Source organism: Eriocheir sinensis, chromosome 14 (genome assembly GCF_024679095.1).
Source record: "Eriocheir sinensis breed Jianghai 21 chromosome 14, ASM2467909v1, whole genome shotgun sequence".
Lineage (NCBI taxonomy): Eukaryota > Metazoa > Arthropoda > Malacostraca > Decapoda > Varunidae > Eriocheir > Eriocheir sinensis.
The window spans coordinates 12,173,085-12,180,252 of NC_066522.1; positions in this window are offsets into that span (position 1 = coordinate 12,173,085).

Here is a 7,168-nt window from a genome sequence, read left to right on the forward strand (position 1 = left end):
CAGCTCACACTTCCGAGGTTCGTTGAGTCGACTACTGGCACGTCTTTTCATTATCATCTAACTTAACCAATGGCAAACTTATATCTGCTTTTTTTCTTTTTTTTTACAGCAATGGAGACAGCACAAGGGCACACAAAAAAATGAAACAACAATTAAAAAAAAGCCCGCTACTCGCTGCTCCTGTTAAGAATCCGAAGAGGTGGCCGAAAGGGCAGTCAATTACGTGAGAAGAGGTGTCCTGTAACTAATCTGTAACAGGTCAGTGTATTCTAGATTTCTCACCCGCGGCACTGAGCGAGAAGGTGCGTTGAATGCTCAGTTGATGCTCATAAAGACGAGGCTGGCAACACGTCTACTAGGGCCCGTACCAAGAGTCGTGAAGGTCGAGCCACGTACCTTCCCTTCGACAATGTAGGCACGCTATCCTCGCCACGTGTTTCTTGCGTCGTCTAACTGAACTTATGCCTAACTTTTGTCCCTTCAGCACCTGTGTTCTCCTATAGATTTCTTACACGGGGCGCTGAACAAGAGGCTCTGTCGATACCCCAAATTTTGAGCCTGGGAACACACGTCTATATTCGGCCTATCATTCTTTCGTCGCCTAACTTATTCCTAATTCAAGTCCCCTCAACCACTGTATTCTCCTATAGATTTCTCACCCGGGGCATTGAACAAGGGGGTGCTCTGTCGATACCCCAAAAGACGAGGCCAGAAATATAGATCTATACTCGCTACGTCCTCCTTGCGTCGCCTTACTTATGCTTAATTCAAGTCTCCTCACCCACTGTGTTCTCCTATAGATTTCTCACCCGGGGCACTGAACAAGGGGGTGCTCTGTCGATACCCCAAAAGACGAGGCCAGAAATATACGTCTATGCTCGCCACGTCCTCCTTGCGTCGCCTAACTTATGCTTAATTCAAGTCTCCTCACCCACTGTGTTCTCCTATAGATTTCTCACCCGGGGCACTGAACAAGGGGGTGCTCTCTCGATACCCCAAAAGACGAGGCCAGAAATTTAGATCTATACTCGCCACGTCCTCCTTGCCTCGTCTAACTTATGCCTAACTAATGTCTTCTCAGCCACTACGATCGTATAACCTCCTGAAGATTCCTTATCACGATGTTTCTTACCCAGGACACTGAACAAAGACGTCCTCATACTGTGCAGCAGGAGGAGACCCTAAGATAAACAGATTCGTGCCCCTCCGTCCACCTATCCTCCAACCTGACTGTTATAACATCCTCTGACGATAAATTACTCGCGATAATCTGTTTTGTTTATCTCCCTTCTGTTTTTTTTCCTCGCTCACCTCCCTCACTCCCCCGTATTCACAATTATTCTCCTATCTCCCTGTACGGCAAGAAGGGGAAGTGGATTAGTCAGGAAGGTATAGAGAGCAAAATTGAAACGGTAGGAGGGAAGAGTTGCGTGGTGTTTTGGTTTGTTGATACCTTGGATGCGTTTTTTTTTCTTTTTATAAGGCTGCCTTCCTCCTCCTTCTTCAAATATATCCTAAATTCCATCCCCTCCTCCTCCTCTTCTTCCTCTTTCTCCTCCTCCTCTTCTAACATGTCCTTAACTGAATCCACTCACCCTTCTTCCCTCCCTTCCTCCTCCTCCTTCTTTTCTAACATAACATAAACTTAATATCCTCTTCCTCTTCTTCCCCCTCTTTCTCCTCCTCCTCTTCTAACATATACTTAACTGAATCCACTCACCCTTCTTCCCTCTCTTCCTCCTCCTCCTTCTTTTCTAACATAACATAAACTTAATATCCTCTTCCTCTTCTTCCCCCTCTTTCTCCTCCTCCTTTTCTAACATAACATAAACTTTATTCCCTCTTCCTCTTCTTTTTCCTCTTCCTCCTCCTTTTCTAACATAACATAAACTTCATACCCTCTTTCTCTTCTTCTTCTTCTTTCTCCTCCTCCTCCTTACCTCCTATGTTTGCCTCCTCCTGGCTGAAGAATGTCCTGACCCCTCGTTCCTTCCCCTCTGCCCTCAAGCCTCCCTCCTTCCTCCTCTCTCTCCCTCCCCCACCTCCACATGTTGTTGGCCCATGATTCCTTCCCCTTTGCCCTCGTCCCTCCTTCCTTCCCTCCCCCCTCTCCCTTCCCCACCTCCCTCTACTAAACAGACCCCTCGTTTCTGCACCTTCTCTGCTCCCAAATCTCCCTCCTTTCCTCTCTCCCTCACCTCCCCTTCGTTCCTGACCCTCCTCTCCCCTCATACCTCCCTCTTTCCTGCCTCTCCTCTGCTCCTCAAACTTCTATTTTTCCCTCCCTCCCTCACCTCCCTCTGTTGTTGGCCCTCGTTTCTGCCCCACTTCTGCTCCAAACCTCCCTCCTTCCCTCTCTCCCTTCCCCACCTCCTTCGTGTCTGCCTCTCCATTGCCTTCAAACCTCCCTCCTTCCTTCTCTCCCTCCCTCACCTCTCTCGTTTCTGCCTCTCCATTGCCTTCAAACCTCCCTCCTTCCTTCTCCCCCTCCCTCACTTCCCTTATCGTACGCCCCTCCACTGCCACCAAGCCTCCCTCCTTCCCTCCTTCCCTCACCTCCCTCTAATGTTTATGCCTCTCGCTCCTTCCTCTCTCCCCCCCTAAACCTCCCTCCTCCCCTCCCTCCCTCTGCGGTTGACCCTCAGGAGTGCCACGGTGCCTCGCGGGACAAACCGTCGTTGTTGCCATGGTGTCATCGAGTCGGCCGCATGGGAAAGTAAATAACAAGTAACGGCCTTTCTGTGTTCCTTACATCACTACATACCGCCACAACCACCTGATGGCAGAAGGATTAAACACGTATATTGTCAACGTGTGATCAATTGTTAGCGCTCCCCTCCTCCCACTCACCTGACACCCCCGCCTTTGTGTGTGTGTGTGTGTGTGTGTGTGTGTGTGTGTGTGTGTAGCCGCCGCATGTAGAGAGAGAGAGAGAGAGAGAGAGAGAGAGAGAGAGAGAGAGAGAGAGAGAGAGAGAGAGAGAGAGAGAGAGAGAGAGAGAGAGAGAGAGAGAGAGAGAGAGAGGCTGATGTTTACGCCCTCGCTGGTCTTTTTGCATAGGGTTAATGTAAGGTTAATAATATAAGGTTAGTAGGGTTAATGTTGTGGATGCTGACATAAGGCTTGTCGGAGGCCCTTTCGGCTCAGGGTTTGAGGAGAGAGTGAGAAGAGGCAGTAGCAGGACAACGGTGAGACGAGACACACTGAGTTCAATCACACTGTAGTGCTGACCGGAAGGAACCCGACTGTACCCGCAAATGCGTATGTATTAGTGTTGTTGCTTATTAGTATCTTACCTGCCATATCCATTGTACTACCGTAGTATTAGTGTTATTGCTTATTAATATCTTACTTGCCATATCCATTGTACTACCATATTCATTGTACTAGTACATAATGCCCTCGTTGTTTCCGTATTGTAACGTGTATGACATTCATCTTGCAGGTTTGACCACTAATCAATAAATGACGTGAGTTCGGCGCAGCGGTATCAGTCACCTTTACTCACTCAAATAAGCGCTGTTATCATCGCGCTTACAGTGTGTAACTTATCGGGCCTCCACACTAATTTTCGTGGAGTGTTCGAGTCAGGGTGTTGTCGGGGCCAGTAATGGATAATATTACATTCTCGTTTCCCTTCCTCATCCTTAATTAAACCTTGGTAACATGTCTTTCTTAAACTTAACAGTATCAGTATCAGTTAACGAGTCTCAGCACGACAAAGAACAATTCCACTTTATTAATTCATCGTAAACTTAAATAACATAAACTTATGTCGGGTTACTTGTTTCAGCGCCCACGATCAGCTGGCTCCTCAGCGCTCCTGGGAGCACTCCGCCGCGCCGCCTGGTCGCCCTCAGGCACCTCGTCCACCATGTGGGGCAGAGAACACCCGCTGCGTCAGCCGGGCCGGGCCGCGACTCTGACTCAGCCTTCGACTTTATTTATAATTCATACTTTCGTAAACCACTAGATAGCTAGCTAGATAGATAGACAGATAGATACATGCATACATGGGTAGGCTACATACATATATGAAATTATGCAAAAGCCAATACTTATTTCTCAATTTGGCGCCTCAAGCTGTCCCATTTCCAGGTTCAGCTCTGAACGCTCGCTCGATTAGAGCTTATTGGTATTAGTACCGACACGTTTAGTGCCGGTACCGATATCAAGTGAGCACCGATATCACTACTGAGACGTTTAGTGCCGGTACCGATATTAAGCAAGCACCGGTACCGATACTTAGACGTTTAGCGCCGGTGTCGATACTGGAGGGGATGGGAAGGAGGAGGAAGAGTTCATGAGTGGCAGGTGGCAGATATGGAGTAGGTAAGTAAGAGGGGACAGTGTGAGGGGAGGAGGGGAAAGGGAGAGCGGATCGGTGAAGCGGTGGATCAGAGGAGGCGAGTGAGGGTGAAAGAGGATAGTTATTGACGGGGGTCGGGCGGCTAAGAGAGAATGGCTGTGTGGGAAAGACGGCAATTAGAAAGAAGGGCGAGTGAGGGGGAGTGGGTGAGGGTAAGAGGGCACAGTAGAAGGACGGGGGAGCTTGTGGCTATGAGAGAAAGAGGAAGAAGACAAGGGAGAACGGGGGAGCTTGTAGGTGTGAGAGTAAGAGAAGGACAGTGGAAGAACGAGAGAGTTTGTGGATGTGAAAGAGTAAGAAAGAACAGTGGATAGAGAGGGGACAGTAGAAGGACGGGGGAGCTTGTGGCTATGAGAGAAAGAGGACACGGGGAGAACGGGGGAGCTTGTAGGTGTGAGAGAGTGTAGGAAAAGGACAGTGGAAGAACGAGATAGCTTGTGGATGTGAAAGAGTAAGAAAGAACAGTGGATAGAGAGGAGAGCTTGTAACTGTGAGAATGGAACGGTTCTCCTCTTGCTGTACCCCAAGGAAACAAAAATAACAAGCAAAAGAAAAAGCAGAAGAGAGAAAGAGAGGGAGAAAATAATATGGAAAGAGGGTAAGAGGAGTCAGCGAGAGGGTGAGAGGGTGGATGAGGCAGAAGGGGGAGGCAAGAGGGGACAAGGAAGGAGGGTCAGGATTCAAGTTGGTCAGGTCTGGCCGTTGAGATTGAGCTGGTGTTGGGTTACGAGGGAAGGCCACCATAGGGTCAGAGAGAGAGAGAGAGAGAGAGAGAGAGAGAGAGAGAGAGAGAGAGAGAGAGGCGCCCTGGCCTATAGCCCGAGGGAAAAAAATCCATCCACTAAACACGAGTAAACACACACACACACACACACACACACACACACACACACACACACACACACACACACACACACACACACACACACACACACACACACATATTCATTCCAAGTCGTGAGGATATTTTTTTCTTCATTTTTTGTGCATATTAGGTTTTATAGATTTTTCTTATGTAGTTTTTGTTTTAATTATGCAAAGACGGGGTACAAAACTATTCTTAATTTATATCGTCATCATCTTTTTCTTGTTCTTTTTTTTTCCTTTCCAACACTAAATCCTTCTCCTCCTCCTCCTCTTCCTCCTCCTCCTCCTCCTCCTCCTCCTCCTCCTCCTCCTCCTCCTCCTCCTCCTCCTCCAACACTCCTTAACCTCTATCTCATCTTCCTTCTAAACTCCTCCTTTTTTTCCTTCTTTCTCTTCTAGTTTACCTCTCTTCGCCTGCATCTCCAAAATTTTTCTCTTTTATATCTCCTTCCTACTCCTCGTCTCCCTTCTCTTTCTCCTTCTCTAACATTTTCATCACCTCATCTTCCTCCTCTTTCTCTTCTCCTTAACTCCATCTCTTCCTTCTCCTCCTCTTTCTCCTTTAACATTTCAATCGCCTCATCTTCACCCTCTTTCACCTCTCCTAAACTCCATTCCTTCCTTCTCCTTCTCTTTTCCTTCTCTAACACACCCTCCTCCTCTTTCTCTTCTTCTTAACTCCATCTCTTCCTTCTTCTCCTCTTCCTCCTTTAACATTTCAATCGCCTCATCTTCATCCTCTTTCCCCTCTCCTAAACTCCATTCCTTCCTTCTCCTTCTCTTTTCCTTCTCTAACACACCCTCCTCCTCTTTCTCTTCTTCTTAACTCCATCTCTTCCTTCTTCTCCTCTTCCTCCTTTAACATTTCAATCGCCTCATCTTCACCCTCTTTCACCTCTCCTAAACTCCATTCCTTCCTTCTCCTTCTCGTTTCCCTCTCACACACCCTCCTCCTCTTTCTCTTCTTCTTAACTCCATCTCTTCCTTCTTCTCCTCTTCCTCCTTTAACATTTCAATCGCCTCATCTTCCTCCTCTTACCCCTCTTCTAATCCCTTCTTCCTCCTCTTTCTCCTTCTCGAACATTTCCATCACCCATCTTCCACACCTTTCTCCTCCTCTAAACTCAATCCCTTCCTCCTGTCCCTCTTTCTCCACATCCAGTTCGCCTCGCAGCCTCTCTTCGTCCTCGCCACATCGTCCCTGCAGCTTCAAGGGGCGCTGGACGTACGGACATACACGCGTCATGGTTTAGTTATACGCACGAGGCCGCCCCAGTTTAAAGCAGGCTGCTGGAGACTCGCTGGCTGGCTGGCTGACACTGGCTTTGACTTTGGCTGACTGCCTGGCTGACTGGCTGGGTGGTTGACTTACTGAGTGATTGGTTGACTGGCTGACTGGGTGACTGACTGTGTGGTTGGTTGACTGACTGGATGCGTGGTTACTTGACTGGGTGGTTGGTTGAGTGGTTGACTGTCTGAGTGGCTGGGTGGTTGGTTGGGTGGTTGCAGGATCCTTTTTTTGTTCATTTTCCTCCATTTTTTTTTGGCAATAGTGGGTAACGTTTTTTTTTTTTTGTGGAGGTGGTGATGTGGGAAAGTGATTCAAGTTTTCCCTTCTGTGCATTTTCCATTTCTTTTCTTCCTCTAGAAATTCCTATTGTCTTTTTCTTTTGTCTTTATATGTTTTTGCTCTCATCTCTAGCCATTTTTTTCCTTTCTTTCGTCCTTTGCGTGTCTTTTCTCGCTTTCTTTTTTATTGTTGTTTGTTTGTTTGTTTGTTTGTTTGTTTGTTTGTTTTCTCGTTCTTGGATGGTTGGATGGTTGCACGAACCCTTTCTTGTTTGTCATTTTCTTCCTTTTCTTTTTTTGTGTGTGTGAGAGCAGTGGTCAGCTTTTCTCTCTCTCTCTCTCTCTCTCTCTCTCTCTCTCTCT